The sequence below is a fragment of the Papio anubis genome, chromosome 20 (assembly GCF_008728515.1).
Source record: "Papio anubis isolate 15944 chromosome 20, Panubis1.0, whole genome shotgun sequence".
In the NCBI taxonomy this organism is placed as follows: Eukaryota; Metazoa; Chordata; class Mammalia; order Primates; family Cercopithecidae; genus Papio; species Papio anubis.
The window spans coordinates 26,136,604-26,162,034 of NC_044995.1; the positions used below are offsets into that span (position 1 = coordinate 26,136,604).

General features: G+C 46.9%; 1 protein-coding gene across 9 annotated transcripts in view; it reads right to left on the bottom strand.

Annotated features, from left to right (window-relative positions):
- The window catches only part of ZNF536 (zinc finger protein 536), a 488,765-nt gene that overhangs the window by 426,711 nt on the left and 36,623 nt on the right, over positions 1-25,431 (bottom strand). For 8 of the 9 annotated variants that reach the window (XM_021930964.2, XM_017952355.3, XM_021930958.2 and 5 more), the window contains exon 2: positions 2,387-2,456. The exons of the other annotated variant lie outside the window; for it this stretch is intronic. The gene's annotated coding sequence lies outside the window, so the exon portion shown is untranslated. The remainder of the gene's footprint in view (positions 1-2,386; positions 2,457-25,431) is intronic. 9 annotated transcript variants of the gene reach the window in all.

A 25,431-nucleotide genomic window follows, 5' to 3' on the forward strand; every position in this document is an offset into this window, starting at 1 on the left:
TTTCTCTATCTGTCTCTCTCTCTCTCTCCTATACTCAACAATCTCTCCTTGCTCCCCCACCCTCTAGCCCTAAGGAGCCCAAATACCCAAGCTGCCTTCCAAGCCGAGTGGTACCAAGGGCAAAACCTGTTTCTTCCCATTTATTTTTCTGTTGAAGGTCTCTGGGGCTGTGAGGACTGCGGTGCTGGCTGAAGCCACATCACACAAAGGCGCTGAGATAGAAGGACAAACCTTCCCACTTTGATTTGAGTGTGTAATTGTTTGAATACATCTCGCCCGCACTACAATAATGTCATCCTTGGTTGACACAGATTTTAAAGCCCTTTGAAAAGGTGGAATGTTATCAATCATGAGCGTGATTATAATGGGATTTAAGTGGAAGACGCTAAGATTCAGGCCCTCGCTCGGGCCAGGCTCCTGACAGAGGAGGAGGGAGAGAGGAGGAAGAGGGCTGTATTTCAGCCAAGGAAGGGATGCCCTGCGCCGTGTTCACCCGCACATCTTCTCCCCCAAAGCCAAAGACATCTGAAGAAGCACCATGGAACTCTGGAACTCCGACAGGAATTTCCCCCACACACTAAAAATATCTGCTCTTGTTCCTACTAGGTTAGACCAACAAGAGCTGATTGGGCCCCCCCAGGGGACATATGGCGATTTCTGGAGCTATTTTGATTGTCACAATGGAGGAAGTGTTGGTGGGGGCATGCTACCAGCATCTAGTGGGCAGAGACCAGGGATGTTGCAAAACATTCTACAGTGCACGGGAGGGCCCTGCAACAAATCACCATCCAGCCCAAAATTTCAATAATGCCAAATGTGAAAGACCCTGTGTCAGACCCAGAGGCTGGGCCACAGCGAGAGGAGCGGATGGGTCAGAGAGCGACAATTCTGGAGAAGGGGTTTGAAGCTACTTCCACTGGCTCAGCTATACCTCTGATTCACCAGCACACAGAGGCAGGTGACAGAGGGGAGGAAAAAACCAAATCACTTCCTCCTTTGCCTTTCAATCTAAAACACACCTTCCTTATTACGCATCAGAAGGAGCTGGAAAACCGACAATTTTTTTTTCTTCTTCTTCAAGGCAAAACAACCCAGGCCCAACAAAAACAAAATAATCTCTCTGACAGATCGCTGGGATGGTTGGACCTCTCTCCTGACAAATCACAACAGGGTCTACAGATGTGGAATTCACCCATCAAGCCCAGTCACATGCTCAGGATTACTAAGGCAAAGAATTGTGAATTTCATTAAATATGTTAAAGGGGAAAAAATCAGCTTTGAAAAATAGTAATCCTGTCTTTCAACAAAAATATTATAGGAAGCTATGAATTTGGTAGATCGGAATAGGGTGTTGGTACATGTTTTACTAAGGTAATATAATGGTACACTATTATTAGATCACATTAATCATTACTGTGCCAACGGCACTGACAGCCCCACTGAAAAGGATTGAAAGGCCTGGTAATGGATATAAATTACCCATTGTGTGATAAAAGGATTTTTACTAAGAAGGTAAGAATAAAACAGCAAATTTCTAATATAACTGTTGTGTAAAAACCAAAATAAAAGTAATCCACGGTCAGGAATATCCACAAAATCAGAAGTAAGCACTTTTCCAGCAATATAAAGTCACGATAAAAAAATATATATATATATATTCAGTGCAATATAAGATTAATTCCTGAGTGCATAATTCTGCTATCAATTTCCCTGGTTTATGTAGTGACCTCTGAGACGCGTGGTCAGGAGAAGGTGGGCTTGGCTAATTACATCTGAGGGTGAGTTTACAGAGATATCAGGGGCAGCCTAAGATGAGGCCACCGAAGATATCAAATACACATGTCGCCCTTTCTTTTGTATTTTAAGTTTGTACCAGCTCCTGCGCCGGAAATACACCCCGTCCGGGAGTCTGCGATCTAGAGTCTGACTGAGGTGACAAACACAGAGCTGCTTTGGGACAGGATTCATCCAAGACTGGGCCAAGCCGCTGAGTCACCCGGTGAGTGATGAGGAGCCCTACAGCAGGCGGCACTTGGACGAAGTCACTTGGCCTTTAGCAAAAGCCCCACCAGCTCTCAGCCCTGGTTCCAGGCTGCTGGCTGGCAGACAGGGACTCAGGGTGTCACGCAAGAGAGAAAGAAGTCACCCTTGTTGGGCTTTGCCTCATGGGGGGAACCTGTTCAGAGACTCAAGAACATGTCTCCACATTGCACGTTCACCCCACCCACAAGATATGGAACCAATGCTACCTCCCAGACACCTGTGACTCTGGAAGTTTCTCCATAGTTCTGCACAGGGACCAGCAGCCCAGAGAAGGCAGCCTGGACTTCCCCACAAACTCACAGACAGACACCAGTTCAACAAACTACAAATCGATGGTCCTTACCAGGCAAGTCTTAAAGCAATGGATCTCCCTCCTGGTTGAAGGATATTCTTAAAGCCGTGGTGGTCAGGAACTGCAAAAATAAGACCTGTTAGAAACTGTAAATGTCACACACGTCGACTTCAGTAAGTCACATAAACAGCATTCATCCAAAGTAACAATTTGCTGGGTTAGTTGAGAGCCTAAAAACCTTGAATAGCCCCCACTGCCCCCAATTCTTTGAGCAATTTAAAAAATGGGAACTATGTGACCTTTGCTGCAATGAACCAAATTTCCTCAGCTTGTTTTCAGTGGGAAATTGCCACCTGCACAAAAAGAACTTCTAATCATCTCTTATCTTCTCTATATGGGACAGAAGAAGAAATAGGAGCTAATATTATAAGGGCTCTCTCTCTCTCTCTCTCTCTATCTATCTATCTATCTATCTTCTCTCTCTCTCTCTCTCTATCTTCTCTCTCTCTCTCTCTTGCTGTCTCTCTTCTTTAGAATTCTCAAAGTGAGGAAGTACCCAAGGGTTCTTGCTTTTTCCCTGATTTGTGGAGCCCTTTACAGTAGACCAAAATTCCACCCAAATTTCAACTGGCCAAGCCTGTTTGGTAGCCAATGGATACAGAATGGGAATCTGCCACTGACAGAGGCTTAGAGATGTTGTGTTTGGCATCAAAGTCCTCTCCCCCGAACCCAGACCAGGAAAGCAGCAGCCAGTGAGATTTGCTACTTCTTCATTCTGTGTTATCACTGAAGTAAGTCCTACATGGGTGATCTCACCTCCTATGGCATGCTCAGAGGTGATAAAGGCCAAGAAGGAAAGCTGGGATGTTCATCTATGATGGCTGCAGAGCTGCTGGCTAGGGGGTAATCAAGGAAGGCCAGCCCCCAGCTTGTGATCTCCAGCCCACTCCTCACCCAGTGCAATTCGGATTCTCATTTGTTTTGCCATGTCACAGAAGGGATGTTATGGGGCAAACATAAGTTCCCTTAATAAATTATATTTTACTGAAAGTGAAGTTGTAAATTCTGATCACAGAGGTAGAATTTTGCTATGGATTCAAAAAATCTGATTCTGCACATGGAAAACCAGAAGATACATTTGGAGGACTGGTGGCAGCCCCACCCCAAGAGCTTTGTACTGATTGAACCACTGGTTTGCAACACTTCACTCAACTCCAAGGCTGATTTCTGGCAACCAAAAAGGTGTTCGCTGACTACATGCTCGAAAAGTGTTTTCTCAGGGTGCCACAGGGAAGCTGCCGTCTAGAAACACATTTCTACCTGCCTATCCTGAGACATAAAGCAAAAGCTGACATCTCAACCATCTCCAACAAGGAAAGAAATTACATCTCAGTGTCTGTCTGTCTGTCTCTCTCTCGCCCCTGAATCAGATGATCTTTTGTATTTTTTTTTTCCTGTGTCACTCAAAATCTAAGGAGTGAGGAACAAATGCCTGATGTTACACTTTCCAAGGTTCTGTCCTATCGCTGATCTAAACAGATCCCCAGCACCCAGCTGGCTTTGAAAACACTTATTTGCTTTGCTCTAAGACCTCCTTATGTTTAGGGAGGGGGTTGCAGGAGATGGGACACACTCAGATTTTATATCTAAGCTCATGACTTGCAAAATTCTAGGACTATTCTCCAGGGGCCATTCACTTAGAAGCCCTGTAAATGCCAATGACAGGAGAACACAGAGAGGCTTCATCGGGGGAAGTCCCACACCGGTTTGTCCAGCTTCACGCCATTGATCAGAACACCGTCTCCTGCAGTTGGCACTGGGGCAGTGATGGGCACAAACCCCTCAGGTTCTACGCTCTAAATCATGAAAGGGCCCAGCACAAGCCTCGTAGCTACATTGGAGGCTATGCTCTCCCAATGGATTAGTGGGTTTATGCAAGGGTGTCTGACCTGCATGAGCAAGGTTAGCCCAACATGCCAGCAGGGCAGCCGATGAGTACAGCCTCACTGGGCCCTTAGGAAAAGAAATCAAGTTAGTTCCATCTGTGCCTTTCTGATCCAGTCTAAACAGGAGGAGGATCCTGGTGTCTGATGTCGTTACAGTCACTGCGGGTCGGGGAAAGGTGACTGCATCCGACCGCAGATGCTCTCGTGATGCAGGGTGGGGAGGAAGGGAAGCACCAGCAGAATCATTCTGTCTTCCTCAAAAAAAGAAACAGCTCTTTTGGTGCAAGTAAGTGACTTGTATTTAGAGATAACACAGTCAGTGGCATAACCAGAAGCAGACTGGACATGAGGCCTCCCCTCACCCTGTCCCCTACAGGGACCCCGAGCTGAGGGGCCACCCAGTAGACTCTGCCCATGAGCCCAGTTTGGTGCAGTTCAGAGTAGGGGTGGGAGGGGGAATATTGAAAAGGTGGCAAAAAGCATGGTATGAACTAAGAGGGGTTGGGTAGCCGCCACCTCATCAAAATAAGGGAACCTCCACAGGTGCGTTTCAGTGCTTGAAATTACACCCACTGTACACCGATGGCTCCTGCGTCCCTCTTAAAGCACAGATAAGGCTCCCACACAGCCCTCGCCAGCAACATGGATGAGCTTAAGAGTCCTGTTCACTCAGTGGCTTGGAGACTCCCTTCCCAGCACCTGTGGTGCACTGGGGCCTCTGGGATAGGTCAGGGGCCAAGCAGGTCTGCCCATCAGATGCAGAAACCACCCATCGTGTGAAGGTCCTGGTTGCCAGGACAAGGAGCACATCAAAGGCAAGGCACTGGGAGTGGGGCAGAGTTGACTCAAGCCCTTAAGCAAGTGCAGGCAGGGCCCTGGTGGAGATAGGGCTGGAGGCCAGGGAGGGGCACAGAAGTGCAACAGAGTGGCCTCAACTTCCAGAAAGGGGAGTGAGAAGGTTTGCAGGGGCTGAAGAAGGGAAGCCTGCATGGCCACTTCCTGGGTGGACCCTGGCCGGAGTACAGCAGAGATGCAGGGTGCTGGGAGTGAGGAGGAAGAAAGGGAGACTTCCTAGAGCCAGAGGTATTCCCAAGGCCTGTCTGAGGAAGGGGAGACAAGAGGAGGGGTGGAAAGTTCTGAGAGAGGGACTTCAAAGGGGAAGTGGGAGCACAGGAAGATATGGATGGGCACCAATCAAGCGAGGAAGTGGAAGGTGCGTCGGCAGCTCTCACCCATCTTGGCACACAGTGGGCCTACCCTGAGCGCACACACTCCCATCCCTGTGAATTCCACAGGCAAGGCAGAACCCACCCCGCAGCCCAGCCGTGTTCACTGAATGAACCCCCCCGAACACTGACTTACAAGCTAGCCCTGCACGGGCCCCTCTGTCCACCAAAGCGGGAGGCCACACGGGCTCCCCACAGGGGACGGGGCACCCTCCTCCCTCCCATATCCTCCCAGAGCTGCCTACACAGGAGCTCTGAAGGAGCCAGAGAAACTCTCCCTGAGCAAAAGCCTAGCCTGCTCGACTCAGACCCATGGGCTCTGGGAGACGGTGATTGGCCAGTCAAGAGGTGAGCAGAGACGGGGTAGCCCCAGCATCACCATGCTCTGAGATGGGCCCTGAGTTTAACAAAGAGCGGTCCTCCAGGCCAGCGAGTTTCCTGCCTGTGGGCACCGCACACCTGTCTCCACCCCGCACCATGACAATTTGAGGACATGAGAGCAGCAATGAACGTCACTATCACTGAGGCCACAGCAAGCCCCGGGCACATGCAGAGGACAGTCCGGCATGCGGGGAAACGGTGGTGTCAGACTCTCCTCCCAGCCCCTCACCTCTGTCGGAGGACCTGGGTGGATGGGAGGGAGGGGAGGAGGGAAGTTAAGACAGAAGGATGGGCCGGGCGCGGTGGCTCAAGCCTGTAATCCTAGCACTTTGGGAGGCCGAGACGGGCGGATCACGAGGTCAGGAGATCGAGAGCATCCTGGCTAACACGTGAAACTTCGTCTCTACTAAAAAAAATACAAAAAACTAGCTGGGCGAGGTAGCGGGCGCCTGTAGTCCCACCTACTCGGGAGGCTGAGGCAGGAGAATGGCGTGAACCCGGGAGGCGGAGCTTGCAGTGAGCTGAGATCCGGCCACTGCACTCCAGCCCGGGTGACAGAGCGAGACTCCGTCTCAAAAAAAAAAAAGACAGAAGGATGGAAGGAGGACAGACAGGAGGATGGGAATGGAATGATGGAGGAAAAATGTAGAGAGGGAGGAGAGAAGGACAGAAGGATGGAGAGGGATGCAAAAATGGAAGGGGGAGGGAAAACAAAACTAAGGAGGGCAAGAGGAAAGAGAGGGTCCGAAGGTGGAAGAGAGGACAAAAGAAAAGGAGCAGATGGAAGGACGAAAGTGCAGACGGACGGATGGAGGCAAGGCAGATGGACCGAAGGAAAGGTGCGAGGGCTGCTTCAATTTCCCCCTCCTGGCTCATGTTCCATTCTCTCCTGCGGGAGGTGGAGTGTATTCCTGGGGAGACACAGGATGGCCCTTCCCTAGATGGGTCACTGGGAGGCCTGGCAGCGGGAACATGGGCTGTCTGCAGAGGCATCTGAGTGAGTGGCATTTGGGAGCCAGGGAAACTACTTTCCTTCCAGAAAAAGAGTTGGGCAAGGAGGATTTGGAGAGAAAGCCAGCCCGGCTCCTTCAGCCCTCTGCCCAGGGAAGGACATGGTTAAGACCTCCAGAGGGGAAACAGCGGGGTGCCCAACTAAGTCTCCCCCGAGATGACACCTGAGTGCAGTGGCTCCCAAGCAATGCCTTGGAGCCCTCTACCGAGAGCAGACTCTCCGCGTCCAAAGGTACACAGGGCCTCTTCTCCAGTGCGCACCCCCTGGGTGCTGGCAACTTCCCTCCCATGGTTCTAAGAACTCCTCCCAGCCCAGAGCTTGATATTCTCAAGTTCCACTAGCAACAAGGACCCTACCAAAAAACCACAGCTCCTCCAACCAGATCTGGAAGTTTTGCCCCAAGCACTGAGTGACTCTTTCTCAGAGAACCCTGGAGGATGAACATGGCCCCAAATGACACACCCATTGTTGCTACAGGTTTCCAACAGGAGTGGGGGGTCCTGGTGTGGAAAGCTCCCAGGGAGGAGCCTCGGAGAATCAGCCACTCACTCAGCCATTACCCATCCAGGGCCCCTGCAGTCAGGCTCTGTTCTGTTTCTGGGGATCCAGTGATAAACACCGTGTCCACCTGCGTGGAGCTCATGTTTCCAAGACCAGATTCAAATGAAAGACGAAAGTAAAATATACCAGCAAATAACAATCTCTAAGAAGATAATAAAGCTGGAGGAAATGACCGTGACAATCAGAGACCTCTCTAAGGAAGCAACATCTGGCGAGGGACCAGAATAAAGTAAGGGAGTGAACTCTGCGAGAATGCGGGGAACAGCGGTACAGGAAGAGCGAACGGCGAGTGCAAAGGCCCTGAGGTCGGACGGAGACGGTGCATTCAAGGAGCACCAAGACATTCCCTGCGGCCTGGGTATGGAGAGTGAGCGAGAGAATGGACGAAGATAGGCTTTTTAGGATCCACATACCTAGATCACGGGAAAACCATGACCTATTTGCACTGTATGCCTGCTATGGAAGGAACAGAAAAGAAGGGGCCAGAGAGGAGGCAGGGGGACCCACGGGGGAGGCTGCTGCAGGTGTGCAGGTAAGGGAGGATCTGGTGTGAGCTGGAAAGAGAGCGGTGGCAGGGGAAAGGCAGGCAGATTCAGGATGTGTTCCATGACAGAGTGGTGAGACCTGCAAGTAGAATACCAAGAGTAAGGAGAGCCCAGAGTAAGCCATGCTTACCTGGACCGGGACCCGAGGGGCACAGGGAACCAGCCTCCAAATCAGCCTCAGCCCAGGGTCCAGGTGTCCAGGTGTGTTCACCAAAAGGTTCTGATGCCCTGATATCTTGGGGCCTTGCTGGCCCCAGAAGGACTGTCCTGCCCAGAGCTAGCCCATTTCTAGAGTTGGTAAATGACTCCCTGGGAGCTCCTTTTATACATAAAACAGCCAGTCCAAACCACATCTCCAATACCACCTTTACTGGGCTCTCACAGGGCCCTCCCACTTGGGGCCACTATCCTCCTGCCCTAATTGCCCGCGGCCAGAAACCAGACAACTAGAAGCAACCCCCATGGTCCATGCCTGTGGAAACCACTCAAACGAGCCAATTCAAACCCTCTCAACCCTGCCTTGCCTCGCCTTTCCCTGGGAAGCTACAGTGAAGGCTCTTGTCCATCTTCTCCCCTCCCACCTTCTGCCTCCCAGGAACCCTGGTGCTTCCCCATGTGGCCCCTGCGTGGCATGGCATATCTTCCTCTTGGGAACTGTGAGTAACAAACTGTCCCTTCAATCTCACTTGTCTCCTGCCCTGTTGGCCGCGTCATATCTGAATAATGATAAAACCTACATTTCAAAACATCGGGTCCCAAGTCACCAGCATGAAGCCTGAGTAGGAGAGGACAGGGCCCAGAGAGAGTGTGAGGTGGGTTCTGCTGAAGACAGCACCGCCCACAAGTTTCTTGCTGTCAGGGTCATGCTGAAGCCACCGCCCTCCTCCCAGAGGGCATGACATGCCGACGGAGAAATGGTCACCCTCTGCTAACTTCCACCAGAGCAGGTGCCTGCGCTGTTATTCAACAGCCACAATGTGTCTCAAAGAGGAGGACAAGCACTAGAAACATGGCATGGTCTTTCCCAAAACCCATCAGCCCACTCCACAGGGTCCCACAACGGACACACTGCGTCAGGCCTCCACGCACAGGCGCTAGCACCTGTGTGAGTGTGTGTGTGGGTATGTGCTGTGTGTGCATGTGTGTGTGCACGTGTGAGCATTCACATGCATGTTGGAGGTGGGCCGCAGTTGCCACCCTGACGCAGAGCCCAGCATCATACGAGGCGGCTGAAATATTGTAACACAGGGCGCGTAGGGCTGCCCAGACATGCTTCCAAAGGAAGCCTCTTCTTTCATTTTAAAACAAAGGTAACTTTGATGGAGAAGCTATTTGATACCTGTTCGATCTAAATGCTTTCAGGATACACAGACATCAGACGCTGACAGAAACCTGAGACCCTACGATATCGGACCAGGCTCAGGGATGATAAAAGAGGAGTGGAGAGGCTTCCTCTCATCAGCTCGCCTGCCCCGTGCATGTATTTTTACATGCTTTAGCATGAAAAAAAGCCAAGATGCTCAGAGCCAATCAAATTACACCCCTGTCTCTTTAATAAACAAATCCATGTGCACATCAACAGTGTTGAAAATTCAATTTAAACTCTTTGTCTGTTGCCGCTTACTCTAAAGATGGTCTTTCTTAAACAACAGAACACCAAGGAGTCGTTAGTGCTCTCTCTTCATTACTTCAAAAAACCAATCATTAGACACCAGAGTATATACGTAATTAGAAAATCACTTCCTTTGCAATCCAAGCTAAGTAGTTTACATACTGTAATTACAGGGACAAAATCAATTTTTAATCATTTCCCTGATTGGGCTCATCAGCTCTGTGGGAACATTGTAACCTGCTTGTTGTGCAAAAGCAACATCTGGGCTAAAACAATTACCCTTTGTTTGCTACAATATTCCTTAAATCTTTTTGCTTGCATAAAAAAAAGAAACGAAAACATGAAGACAAGATATTTGGATGTCTTTGTGTCCTTGATCAACATATATCCGAAAGTTCTCCCAGTGACGTGCGCTTAATGTTCCCCGGAATTTACGGTTTAACAGTACACATCCAAGGAATGTATTTTTTCAGTGAGATAAAAGTATCTGATTGTTTTAAAGATCCATTCAGCTGCCTAATTGTTCCATAGCTAACACATGGTATTCAAACAACCCACACATTACAAAAGCTCATCTGGGTAATCACGGGCAACTATTATGGCGATGGTTTACACTTTTCTAATACAAATGAATGGATTTTATCAAAATTTAAAAAAAACTAAAAAGCTGAGTATGTGTGAAAAATAGTTGGTATGAATTGGCAAGGCAGGGCTGAGCATTTTGTTCTCTTAATAGGAAATGACCTCATTTACACTGGAGTAATAATTAGTACTGCTTCACTGACAGTTAAGAAAAAAAACTTTCCCAGTATAATAAGGCAGCATCTCCTTTGTTAGGAGATCTACATTGATTATTAACCCTTGCCAAGAAATTCCAAGTTTAACTCTCCGTTCCACTGGGCTCATGCTTGCTGGCAAAAGATAAAAATAGCTGTTTTGGAAGCCGTCACCTCTCACCAGATTTCCAAAGTTTTGCATCTAGCTTTTAAGTGACAATCTGAAACACTTGGTGTCCCCTTTGAAGAAACAGAGAAAGCCCCCACCACCCCAACCCGCAGCCACCAAGAGCTCCATTCGGCTCCCTGTACTCCCCCGGTGGCCCTGGTCCTCCCCATCCTTTTGAAGTTTATTGGCTTTGATTATTGCTTGCAAGTCCCCAAACCTACAATTAATTCATAGTCAAAACAGCCCTGAGAAGGAAGAAAGGAGAGAGGGAAAGTGAAGGCAGAGGGAAGATACTCTTGCCGGTGATTCAGTGCAGGCTGATAGTGCAAGAGATAGGAACACTTGGGCCGATAAAGAAATGTAGTCCAGGGAGCAGCCAGAATGTATTTACACACACACACACATACACACACACACACACAACACACCCCTTCTGAGGGCTTTGTTCATTGACCAACCATTCTTGAATTCAGTAAGAGTGAAAACTAACATTTACCATGTGCCACCCAGAGTTCCAAGCATTGACACGCAATCTCACTTCATCCTTGCATCCATCCTATGAGGGGGGTGTTATCATTTATGGATGAGAAACCGAGACACTAGCCCCGAAGTTCTGTGTCTGAGGTTAAGAGCTCAGGAGACGGGGACCCAGGGTGTGAATCTCAGCAGGCTGATTCCATGACCCGTGCTGATAGCCACTAGAAAACACTGTGCCCCAACGCAAGGCAACAGCACCTCTTTCCCACAGCCTCAGAGAGCCTCATCTCCAGGGCAGTCAAGGCTGCCTGATGTCCACTGGTCAGACACAGCCAGCAGCCCCCATGGCCGTGTCCTCGGGAGCACACACAGAGCTTGGCACCATTCTGCACCTGGATTCCTACTCCCCAGCCCAAGGTGGGTGGTTCTGACTCAGGACAAGGTGAGGAAGGAGAACTCACCCTGTAGGTCAGCGTTCTTAGGGTAAGAAGTGCAAACTCGATGCAGGCATTTTCTACAAGGCCAAGGAGCACCGGTTATCAAGCCGCCACGCTGGTGGATTTCCAGAGCCTAACCACAGTCAGGATGGAGTCCCCCAGATTCCCCAGAGGCCATGTTCTCCAGTAGTCAGTGCCTGGCAGGCTCTCCCTGAACCTCGCTCCAGCCAGTGTCTTTGCCCTGGATCTCTCACCCCATCCACAAGGATGAAGACCCCACTCAGCTCAAGACTCAACAGCAAAACCAAGACAATTCTGGCCCCCAGAGATGGAATGATGCAAACAGGGGGGAAAATCCAGAAAATTATAAAGGCTTTCTAATATATTGTATCACCACATGAACTCAATGTCTGTATCGCTTTACAGAAAGTACTTCATAGCATCATCAAACCCCAAGTTATCTATGAAGTAATGCGTCTTGAAGGAGAGATGTAAAATAACTGGAAACTGCAGTGTTGTTTTCTGTTCCACCTGTGCTACCACAGGAAATGCTGCTTGCTGTGCTGATATTCTGCTTGATAAATATCACTCGAATGTTCAGACATCTAGCAGGTATCATGCTGATTACCTGGGTGACGAAATGGTCTATACACCAAACCTCCGTGACACACAACCTACCCATGTAACAAGCCAGCCCATATACCCCCTTGAACCTAAAATAAAAGTTGGAAAGAAAAAAGATACATCCTGCCACCACAAAGAACTGCACTGACCAAGCTGGTAGCCACAGGCCACACATGACAACTGAGCACTTAAAATCTGGCCAGTCCAAATTGAGATGCGCTTGTGAGTGTAAAATACAAATTGCATTTGGAAGAATGGAAAATGTCTCATTAATATTCTTTATACTTTTTACGTGTTGAAATGATAATATTGTGGATACACTGAATTAAACAAAATAGAATGTGGCTATTAGAAAATTCAAAAATGCATGCATGACTTGCATTTATGGTTTGCACTAGATTTCTATTGTGCAGTGCAGATTCTGAGCTTAGCAAAATAATCTGGGATTTTGACAGTCAAATTTGGTCATACTAAAAATTCGCTTGTTTTCTGAAGCAGGTTTTTAGAGAACATGTATTATCATCGATATCACTTAAAACGTTGGTCCCGCTGATCTTCTCTGAAGCTGAAACGAAAGTTACACCACTTCTAATTGAACTATCTGGGTATCTCCTTTACAGGGGTCACTTTTTCTTTCATCTCATTACTTTTTACTTTTTAAAATTGGTTATTCAAGTTATATATGCTCATTTGTAGAAAATTAGGAATATACAAGATATTAGAAAAAGGAAAATAATAATCCACAATTCTATTAACTGATATAATGGCTGTGGATATTTTGGTGCATTTCTTTCCATTCTTGCACATACATGCATGCATTTATGTCTTAATGAAAACATGTGTACATTTATATGTGTGTATTTGTGAACATAGTTAAGAACATACATCATGTGTACCTTTGACTTCAAATTTCTCAAAACCTCAGGTTTCAAATGCAAATAGATGCCGCTTGGCCACATAAAAATATCAGCCACTGGCTAAAGTAGTTTAGTTTCCCCAGGTGTTGAGAAAGAATGGAAAGACAACCTACACATTGGAGAAAGTCTTTGCAAAACACATATCTGATAAAGGACTGCTATCTGAACTATGCAGAACTCTTAAAACTCAACAGTAAGAAACAAACAGCCCAATTTAAAAATGGGCAAAAGATCTGAACAGATACATCCCCAAAGAAGATATATAGACAGCAAATAAGCATATGAAAAGATGCTCAGCATCCTATGTCACCAGGGACTTGCAAATTCAAACAAAAATGAAATACCACTACACCCCTATCACAACAGCTAAAATTCAAAACACCGACAATATGAAATGCTGAGGAGGATGTGGAGCAACAGGAACTCTCATTCACTGCTAGGGGAAAGCCACGTGAGAAGACAGTTTGGCAGTCTCTTACAAGGCTAAATATTGTCTTATCAAGCAATCCAGCAATCATGCTCCTCGATGTTTATACAAATGAGTTGAAACTTAGGTACACACACACACACACACACACACACACAATCTGCATGGCCGGGTGTAGTGGTTCATGCCTATAATACCAGCACTTCACAAGGTTGAGGCAGGAGGATTGCTTGATCCTAGGAGTTTAAGACCATTCTCAGCAACATAGTGAGACCCCATCTCTACAAAAAATTTTAAAATTAGCCAGGTGTAGTGGTGCACACCTGCAGTCAAGATGCTGAGGAGGATGATTGCTTCAGCCTGGGAGGTCGAGGCTGCAGTGAGCTATGATTGTGCTGCTGCACTCCAGCCTGGGCAACAAAGCAAGACCCTGTCTCTTAAAAAGTAAAAAGTAAAAAAAAAAAAATACTGCACATAAATGTTTATAGCAGAATGTTTATTGAATGTGATTATGAATCACACAATTGCCCAAACTTGGAAGCAACCAAGATGTCTTTTAAGAGGTGAATAGCTCGATTGTGGTACATCCATATAATGGAATATTATTCAGCAATAAAAAGAAATGAGCTGTCTAACTATGAAAAGACATGGACAAAATTTAAATGCATATTTCTAAGTGAAAGAAGCCAATATTAAAAGACTACACGTCATACGAATCCAAATACAGGACATTCTGGGAAAGGCTAAACAAGGGAGACAGGAAAAAGACCAGGGGTTGCCAGAGGTTCAGGGGAAGAGGGAGTGGAGCTCAGGGGATTTTTAGGGCCGTGAAACTACTCTGTATGGTACTGTAATGATGGATACAGGTCATTATACAGTTGTCAAAACCCGTAAGATGTCCAGTACAAAGAGTGAGCCTGAATATAAACTATGAACTTTCACTAATAATAATGTATCAATATTAGTTCAACAATCATAACAAAAGTACCACACTAACACAAATTTAATAGCAGAGGAAAGTTGGAAAACAACTAAAATGTCTTTTAATGGGGAGGGGGCAGGAGATACACGGGAACTCTGTACTTCCTGCTCCATTATTTTGGATACTTAAAACTGCTCAAAAAATAATTTACAAAGTTCTGGGATAGGAAGTTTACCTATCTATTAATTTACAGAGGAAAAAAAAAAAAGAGAAAAGAGGAAAGAACAGCCTTGAGGAAGCCCAGTGAACCCCTCTTCCCTAGCTGGAGTATTTCCACTTCTGCAAATCAGGAAATCTCTCCAGTGCTTAGAGATTTGGGATCCTTCAGAAGCCTTCTGGCCGCCACTTCTCTGATGAGCTGATGTCCAAAAAATTCCCAGAGAGGCTGCTTGGGCAGCTCTTCAAGAAGTGCTCTTGGCATTCAACGAAACAGATCCCAAAGGCTGGAGACCTCATTCCACCAGTTTCTTACTTCTGTGCAGGGGTTGTTGTTATTCTTGCTGTTTTAATTCACAAAATGCACGGACTTGTGTCTCTGGAGAAGGGCATCGGTCCTGGAGTCTGTCTCCTAGGACAGATAGGGCAAGGAGCTCTTCCCACCATTTCCACCTCACGAGGTGGTTACTCTCACAAGTGGAGACTCTCACTTCTTCAGTCTCCAAGACAGAAACTTGGATGCTTCAAAAAGTGCTGTAATGTATGAGAGACCAGACAGAGGTGTGAAAATGCACTTCAGCCACCTCTCCAGCTAAAAACTAGCAGGAACGTGGAGGGTGCTGGGAACATGGCCAGGGAATGGTGGGGTTTTGCTCATTTCTCTATCTGGGCAGAGGGTGTGATCAAAATACAGCTATCCTGGTGAACTTTATCCCTAAATCCGTATCAGCTTTAGCTCCAGCTACTGGGTATTCTGGAGGAGGGCTGGGAAAAGTCAAGGGCAGATGAATTTGGAGGTCACATAAAATATTTCACACTGTTTTCCTGTGATTATATAGCAACAAGAAGAAATAGTAACTGCCAAAGTGATGGGTTCCTCCAGTGTCTCTTATGCTTTAGCAAAAAAAAGAGAGAGAGAGAGAAAAAAAACAGGGAGAGCTTCCAGAAGCGTGTACTCTGCGGGCAGTGCTCCGTACAGGGTGTGCAAACACAGGGCACAGAAAGGCCCCCAGGAAGCCAGGCCTTTCCTCTCCTGGCATATTGAGCAGCTGTTCACAGCCCCCCTTTGCCTATTGCATAAAGTTCCTATCCCAGAAAATTCCAACCTAACCATTCACAGAAAAAGCTGTCCTTTCCCTCTTATCTCCCAAGCCTTTCCATTTTGGAAAAGATTTTCTAAACATTCTTAGAAAGAGTGCATTCTCTCTCCTCTGCCCACAGGTAACAAGGCGATGGCAGATGTTTCAGAAACGGCACATTATAAAAAAAAAAAAAATCCAATGTCACTAAAACCAGAATGGAAAATGTTTTATACATTAACAAACATTGTAATGAATTTGCACAACCTTAACCGACTGTATACCCAGCATAATGAAATGGTCTCCATCCTTTCAAAGAAAAAATTACTTATGCTAGCACATAGCTTTAGAAAAGCATTGTTCTTTAAAAAAAAAAAAAAAAAAAAAAACCTGCATTTTTCCCAGCTACCATGTAATTTGTGAGATGCATTTTTAAATGTTCTGCAACAGCAGCGGGCTTCATCAGTCAGATGATACTGATAGATAATTCACCAAACCGTCACATGATCTTCCATCACTCTAAAAGACGCGAATATATTGCCACAAGCTTTGGGAATAATGGGTGCACCTGTTTACGGTGTCACCTCTGTTTGCTAATTGTCTCCTTGAGCTACATTTTACTTCTAATGCATTTATTTTTGACAGGCAGTGTCTATTTAGAAATCACATTACTTCAAGTGCAATTGTTCTTTTGTCTATCAAGTAAATGAAGTGTTGTTATACAGATTTCAGGTTCTGATTAGTAAAGTATCAGGGCCCCAAAAAGGTCAATCAGTTATTTACCTGAGGTAATAGAAGGATGACAGACATCTTGAATTTTCTTCAGTTCATGCTATAGGCCATAGCATTATCATTACTCAACTCAGTTTAACTTCAATGTATATTCCAGGGGTTGGCAGGCTAAAAAGGTGCACTCTGGGGACATGCCTAGAGATTTGTATCCACAAAGAATTGTCGGCAGGTAGGTCTTACGTTTTCACACATAGTTGTTACCAAATCAAACACATAAGCCCTGGAAAAGGCCAGCAGTTGTGGCCAAATGAGTGTGGGGGTGTGAGCACCTATCTGATGACTTGGATGAATTCACCTTAAAAGTAGGTATTTTAAAATGATTTTTTGAATCATTTTTTCCTCCAGTTCTGATTAGATGAGTTAGTTCAGAGGGATATAAAGGTGATCACAACCAAAACAAAAACCCAGTAACGACTGTGGGAAAATAAACAGTGCTGTCCCTGAAAACTGGAACCAGCTAGAACCGGGACTGCCTTTGGCTCCTGTTCGGGTGCAACCTGGGGGCCAGCTGCCTCCGGGAACGGCAGTGGGAAGGCTGCACACACAGACACTGGGCTGTGGCATCTTCATTCATACAAGCAGAGGCGGAGGACCAAGCTAGCATGAACGCAGGACAGGAGCCAAATTTACACAGGCATGAACACACTCAGGTTAAATAGCCAGAAGATACTCATAGGAGAAGGAGGAACGTAACCTGAACACCAACGCGTTTCCTGGTGTTCAGACCCAAATGTCGAAATCTCAAGTACCCTCAAATTATTCCTATAGATAATCCACCTGACTTACCGCCTCAAAAGCAACCCCAACCATGAATCATAAAGACAGTTCTATATTTAGGAATCACTTGTCTCTTAAGTGGATCATCTACAGTTTCTTTTTCATTCCTCCTGATCTCTCCATCCACAAATTGTTGATTCTCTCCCCCTCCCTGCCTGTGCGTAACTCTCCCTCCACATCCCACACCATTAAATTATCCCTGGTGCAACTTCCAGTTGAGCACCAGCCCAGTGACCATTGTCTCCACCAAGCCTTGCTCACCCAGAGCCTCCGGCTGAGCCCTCATGTTCAACCTGCCCCTCTCCGGACACCCACCTCGTATAGATGTGTGCAGGGCGGCCCCCCCCCCCAGGTAGGGGGCAGGGCTCCTGTGGAGTTCCAGGGACCACCGCTACTCAACACACTTGCCAAAAGAAAGAGACACAAAAAGCCATGCTTGCCTTAAGTCACATTCTAAATTGGCTCCCTGGAGCCTTCCCCTACCTTGTTCACTAAAGACCGAGAGTGTTTCCTCAGTGTTTAGCATATGCTATGTAACCTGAGCGGGACTTGCATTGTATCACTAGTTGTTTTTCCAAAGTGTTTTCCCATCAGGACCATAATTATATGCAAACTACTTGACTTAGAACCATTCGCAAACAGGTTTTAAATGTTCACTAAGATAATTCCACTACCTAAAAGCAAGAAAAGGGGAAGACACATGAATCCATTCTTGGGGACCCTAAGGCCAGCGAGACTGGGGAGTTCCGGTGTGTGGAAGCACAGAACACGCTCAAGAAGGAAAACTCCCACGACATTTTCCACTGAAGCAGCGAGGAATGCTCGCTTCATTCTCCAATTTATTTCAACTCTAAGTACTCTAATCATGGGAAGTACTTTTTGCTTTTTAAACAGCCTGCTTGTTTTTACAGGTCAAGAGCATAAATAAAACAGTCAAGTTGAAAACTTGGAAAGCTCGTTTGTAGGAGAAGGAAGTAGTTATGGATCGTCCATTTGTTCAGACACCAGGCAGTTCTCAGGAGGCAGCTTCGCCCTACACAAACGTCAGGGCTCTAGAGAGCCAGTGCTCCCTGGGAGGGTCGAAAAGCACCCTGTCATCTTGGCTTGAGGGAATCCTTCTTGGGGAAAGAATGGGGGGTTGTCAAAACCACACCAGGACTATACCCTTATATAGGTAAAGTTTTAATTCAAATTAACATCCAAGCCAAGTATTAAATCGTGATGGGATGAGAGGTAGGCTAATAGCACCGACCATAGATGCACGGCTGAGCTCTGATTGGGTGTTCCCGCAATAGTAAGAATCCTGAAATTTACTAACTATGAAATGTACTCATGTCACCACTAAAGTGGGTCCTGATGAGTGAAATTAAGTGCCTACCAATTACAATGCAGGATCTAAACACTAGTAGATCATTTCTCTATTGCAAAGGATCTCAGGAAAATGAGAAGCCCTGAAGTCAATATATTTAATGTGGTTAATATATTTGGGGGGAGGGAAGGATGAGAGGGGGAGAGAAAGGGAGGGAGGCTGGGGAGGAAGATGGAAGAAAAGAAAATCACTATCCATTTTTTCCATATGAGAAACCATATAGGTGTGCCTCCTGCCAGGAACAGATATCATAAACAAATAAGCTGTATTCCTTTGCAGATCTCTGTGTGTGTGTGTGTGTGTCTCTCTGTCACACACACACACACACTCAATTGCTGATAAGCTGAAAAAGAAAGTGAGACTCACAAAGCACCGTGAAAACTCACTATCAATACCAGGGTCATCGGACCAGAGAGAAAGAACTAAAGTAAGGAAGGGTCCAATAGAGGAAAAAATAATCGCTGGGACAACTTCACAAACTGGTGAGACTCTCTGTGTCTGAAGGCAGACAGGGAGTCAGGAGATGCCTGAAGCCGCACCCACAGAGGACAGGAGGGGTGTGCCATGAATGGCAGAGGCTAACGCCAGAGAAGGAGTTGGCCCCTCCCTCCCATGATGCCAGGCAGGGGATGCAAAGATGGACAGGGTTGGTAGCAGCTCAACACCACAATAAGCCACCAAGACCACATTTTTATTCCTACCTTTGCTCTATTTTTCCTTTATTCTGAGTGTGCTAGAAGAGTCCCCCCCCTTTTCTTCTTATCAAACATTCCTAATGTAGTGATAAAATGAGGAAGAATGAAAGATTATTATAAAACAGGACTTTTATGGCTAGTGTCTATGGAACAGTCACACTGTTACATATATTTGCTCTAAGTAATCAGGAATGTATTGGTATTTTGAAATTATGTATCTCTAATAACACAAAAGTACTTAAGAACAGAAATAGACAGTAATGGAAAATGCAGTCAACTGTTGACAACATATAGAATTTCTGAAAATAATTTGCAGAGAACAGCACAGCAGATGAGTCAAAATTTTCACAAAAATATTTCTTGCCTCCGATAGTCCAATGTAATTCATTTTCTATCTCTGTTCATTAATCATTGTTAAAATTAGTGATCCATTTCTTCCACTCTGCCATCTGCACTCAGCTTCGTAACAAACATGACACCTTCCTGCATAATAAAACCTGACAACTACTAGGATGCATTTCCAAATAGCTTTCTGCATATTTGCACCTCTATAACGGATTCCGTTGTCAGACAAAAGTGGATTATTTAACCAGAGTTCTTTCTTTATCAATCCTGAACACAGATGTGTGTGAGTGAGTATGTGTGTGTTAAAATATGATCAAGAAAAAAAATCCGTTAATTTTAATTAAAATGCATTCTTCCTGCCTTAAGTAGGTATTTTAAATCCAAGTTCTGCCAGCCAGTATCACTCACCAAAAGCACAGTCGGGAGTATTATGCTTGATATATGAAGTTTACGTAAATAAATCGTGGCTTCATCTTGTAAACTTTTCTAATAAAAATGATCTTGACATTCCAACCTCCTTTAAAAAAATTTCATTTTAATATCCTGCTCTATTTTGTTTTTCAGTCTTTGATCACAGAATTTCAAATAAATATTTTTAGGGAAAGACAAAACAATCAAGGAGCAGAGAGATACAGACGAGAACACCAATGAATAATTAAACACATGCCAACCGTTCCCTTGGGGAAGCCACCACTGGGTCCAAACCACAGGGAAGGATTCTTGGTCTTTCTGGATGACAGGCCACATGGTGCCAATCAGTCTGACCGTGATGGGGATGGAGATGAGAAGTTACCTTGGCCTGGTGGTGACTCACGCCTGTAATTCCAGCACCTTGGGAGGCTGATGCAGGAGAATTACTGGAGCCCAGGAGTTTGAGACCAGCCTGGGCAACAAAGCGAGACCCCGTCTCTACAAAAAAAATTTAAAAATTAGCCAGGCGTGGTGGCTTGTGGCCGTAGTCTCAGCTACTCGGGAGACTGAGATGGGAGGACTGCTTGAGCCCAGGAATTCAAGGCTGCAGCGAGCTGTGATTGTGCCTCTGCACTCCAGCCTGGGCAACAGAGCAAGACCCTGTCTCTAAAAAAATTTAGCCAGCCATGTTGGTATGTGCCTGTAGGTCTAGGTACTTGGGAGGCTGAGGCAGGAGGATCTCATGAGCCCAGGAGGCTGTGGCCGCAGAGAGCCATGATCACATCATTGCACTCCAGCCTGGGTGACAGATCAAGGCCCTGACTCTCAAAATACATTTAGAAAAAGGAAAGAAAAGCAAAACTCTGGGACCTTATTCCTACCCTTTGACAGAGCAGTCTCTTAGGAAGAAAAGCTATGAGCTCTGAAGAAAAGAGCACCCACCTGATTGGGATGGCAGCCCTGTGTCCCTACAGCCAGCCTGGACTGAGTGGGAGATGACAAGGTGACACCAGCTGGAACCATGATGAAAAAAGGCAGCTTCTATATCTCCACTATCCTGCCTAGTCCCAGCCTGTCTCCCCTCGCTGCCCTTTCCTCTGAATATGGCAAGCCCTGAGTAGGGACCGCATGCAATTCAGCCCCTTCCTGAGTGTGTCTCCCCAGCGCCTGCCCATTTCTGTATGGAGGGACGTGCGGGGCGGACAAGGTGCCTCAGACGCACTCAGCCCTTAAGAAGCACGTCACACAGTAGGACACACAAGAGGCATGCAGATGTCTCTAAACCAGGATGGAGTGACAGATGCTCTGATGAAGGGAGACCTGCAGAAGGAAAGGTCCCTCCTGACCTGCAGTAGCGGGAGGTTGGAAGAGCATGTGGGGGAAGATGCAGAATTCAGGCGGCTTCTAAGCTGATCAAGACATCAACCAGCAAAGTTGAAGAGGGCTGGACTCCTGGCAGCAGCAGAGGCTGGCAGAGGATTGCACCCGAGCATTTGGGAAATGTTTGGGCTGGACTGAGGGACTGAAGACACGACTGAGGCTGCAGCTGCTGTTCCCCCGTCTTCAAGGGACATAAAGTCATGGGGCACAAGCGGGAGACTGAAGAGGTAGCACCCCGAAGGCACACCCAACAAATCACATGCAGAGTCAAAGGCACCAGCTCACAGAAGGCAGAGCTCTGTAACAAACTGCACTTTCTTTGAAATTAAAGAAATGGCTGTGAGATGAGTGTTGGTCAATGAATCTCTCTCTCTCTCTCTCTCTCTCTCTCTCACACACACACACACACACACACACACACACACACACACACACGACTATTGACAGAGCAGAACTTTTTGTTTAATCCCCCCGGTTTATCTTTCTCTGTCCTCACAGCCTGGTGTGGAGCTTGGAGCGGATCCCCTAACTAAGCCTGATTAGAATGAGAACAGTCAAAAGACAAACTTTGCAAAAATCAAGGTTTAAAATAGAAATAGCAACTGACCCTCAGCTGCACTGCTGCCGGCTGGGACAGTGACAATAGCGACTCTTTTGTTAAACTTCCCTGTGAGACGTGCTCACCAGACTGGGGTGGGTGTGTGTGTGTCTGTCTGTCTCTTATATGAGAAAGTGGGAGAAAGGTTTTAAAATAGCCTTGGCTTCAAAAAAAAAATTAATCGCAAATTACCATTCACCCCTTAGCAGCCAAAACGTCTGTTGATTCATTTAACATATACAAAATCCAAAGCTTTCCTATAAATATTTCAGAACTTGAAACCTTCCATTTTGTCTCTGGCCCTGAACAATAACACACACACATGTGTGCACACGAATACACACACACACACACACACAGAGGCACAACTGCGGGGGGTGGGCTGGGGGGATCAGGGGAGGGTGTGAAATCCCCTCCCCCCAGCATTGTCTCCCAGCCACCCGGCTCCTCTAGCCTGGAGTTCCCTCTTCCCTTCACATGTCTGCATCCTGACACATTCAATTTCAGGTTATCAGCACATCTGAATTATAGAATACTGATGGGGATAGAGGGCAGGCCTCTCCGGGCTGATTAGCACCATTTAAGAAAGCTTTCACCAGCCGGCTTCATTGGCTGGGAGCGCCACCATGGTGGGTGGCCTTTCTGTATTAGAAGTCAACACAGAGCTGTCTCATTTGAATTAAATATGGACAAAAAGAAAGATCTGATTATGCTTATTCATAGCTAACCTTTCAAGTTCACCAGGCTGCCAAACTTGGAAGTGAAAACTGAAAGTTCCTTTCCTGTTGCAGGATTTCTTATTTTCTTTTGCAGTTTTTCAGTGTAGTCTGAAATGAGTGTGTGTAGGGTGTGTGTGTGTGTGTGTGTTTGTGTGTGTGTGTGTGTGTGTGTGTTTAAATTTCAGCCTAGCCCAGTCTGGGAGTTTCTTTCTAGAGAGATGCATCAGAAGAGATTCAGGGAAAAGCTTTTAACTTAGAGATAGAAAACAATGGAAACGCAGGGTCTGATTTTAACCCATAAATGTATGAAATACACACACGCGTGCACACGCACACACACAACTTACTTCTTCTTGCAACAGAATGAGTAGCTGAAAATCTGATTCGTGTAAACAAATTTTTGACTTGGGGCTGAGTGGGGCAGCAATTCAGAAAAGGCCAAAATGCACAGAAGATTGGGGTCACCGAGTTGCGAATGATACCACCTTTCACAGTGAGTGGCGTTACCTTTATGTCGTCACCTTCACAGACACGCACACACCCCGTTATTTTTAATTTCCATCCTTCCTTAGCAATGGGCAACTCCTTCAACACTGAGTTAATAAAAGGAGCTGGTCAGGGGGGAAGGTCCCTGCGAGATGCCAGGGAATCTGGTCCCAGTGGGTTCTGCTGCCAGCTCCACGGGTGATGGCACCGGAGCATGGCTTCTGTAGGGACTCTGGGTTCCAGAATTCAAGACAGGGCAGGGACCCAGTAGATGCTTTCCAAAATCATTACGCTAGAGACCAGCCCTGGCATCCACATAAGCAGCCAAAGCTGTGGTCCCATTCAGTTCAGTTCAACAAATATTTATTGAGCATGTACTGTTTGCTATGCACTGTGCTGCATCCTGGGGTCTCACAGAGGAGCTGCACCATGCTGCTCCCACCAACCAGCCCTCCTCCCACCTCCTTCTCGGGGCTCATTGCCTTTGCCCACCTAGGGGACACCAGGACGTCCTCCCTCATGCCTCTTCATGCTGTGGAGTTCTCTATCACCCTGAACTTCCTGTCCCTGAGCACCCACACCTGATGGGCTTGGTGCCCTAGCACCCCTGCCTTGCACAGGTCATTCCCAGGAGGGTTGGCCTTGGCTCTCCATTTATGTTGCAAATTCCATGAGGGTAGAAATTATGTCTCATTCTCCTTGGAGACATCCTCAGAAAGTCCCAAATATTGAGGTAACCAGTCTCTACCGGCCATTGGGACACAAACAAGGAGGCAGTGTGGGAATGGCAGAGTCAGGCAGTCCCTCCCTGAGGGTGAGGTTCCTCTATTTCCCCATCATTTCAGGGAGGTGACACTGTTGCCCCTCACTCTCCACCAACCACCCAGGTCCCTCTGACCACCTGGCCACCCGAGGATGCCATAGCACTCCACGAACACCAGCAAGACAAGTCCATGTTGCGTCTCCAAGCCTCCAACCATGGATAAGCCCTCCCTCCCTGGGGCAGCACACGCAGAGGCAGTGGCATAGATGACTTCAGGAAGCACAGGGCTGCCTTGCTGCCCACCTGTCAGTCCCCACAACCCACAGTCTTGAAATACATGAGCAAAGACTGCCACCAGGCTCCAAGGAAGGTGGCCTCTGAGTCAGCACAAGCCACATGCTTTGACCCGTGCATCAGCCCAAAGTTACAAGGTACAAGCGTTTGTCATGTGGATGCCTCAGGGAAACTCAGTGGTACAGCTCCATGACTGTCCCTTCCCACCTGCACCTGGAGGACCTACGTCCTGAGCAGCCGCCATGGAAAAAGAGGAAGAGAGGACAATGAGGAGACCAGTCAGGCAGGCTCAGCCACTCACCTGGAGTCTCCCGCCGATGAAAGCACCAGGCTCTGTGTTCTTACTTGTCTTTTATGGGTTGGTGGAGTTTTTCTTTGATGAAACACCACCATCGCCACCTAAACCAAACCATTATTTCTGAAAGGGGTGAACTAGATTTCTCATCACTAGCTTTGAACCTGCAGGCCTCCCATGGTGCCAGTAATTGCATTGCCAACGAGACGCAGAAGTGCACCCACCAGCAGCCTGAGATGTAAAGCGGGGTGGGACTCCTCTCAATAAAACACTCACCAGGATGGACCAGCCACACTTCTGCTGGGTGCGGGAGCCCTCCCCAGGCGATGGTCAAGGAGGTTCAGGAAACACTGGCCACTCTCACCCCATTCCACACCTCAGTCATCCATAGTCCCCTTTCACAGTTCCCATCGTAACTTTGTGCCATCCAGACCTTCATTTACTTAATACTTTTTAAAATTAATTTTAAATCAACTCACTTTTCTTTTTGTTGACAGGGTCCCGCTCCATTGCCCAGGCTGGAGTGCAGTGGTGTGATCATAGCTCACTGGCGCTTTGAACTCTTGGGCTCAAATGATCCTCCCACCTTAGCCTCCTGAGTAGCTGGGACTACAGGCATGCACCACCGCACCTGGCTAATTTTTAAATGTTTTGAGAGACAGGGTCTTGTTATGTTGCCCAGATTGGTCTCAAACTCCAGGACTCAAGTTATCCTCCGACCTCGGCCTCCCAAAGAGCTGAGCCATAGCACCTACAGGCATGAGCCACTGCACCTACTCTTTTTTTTCTTCTCTTTATAACTTAGCCTCACCTTAAGCAATAGCATCTGCAAAACTCACAGCTAT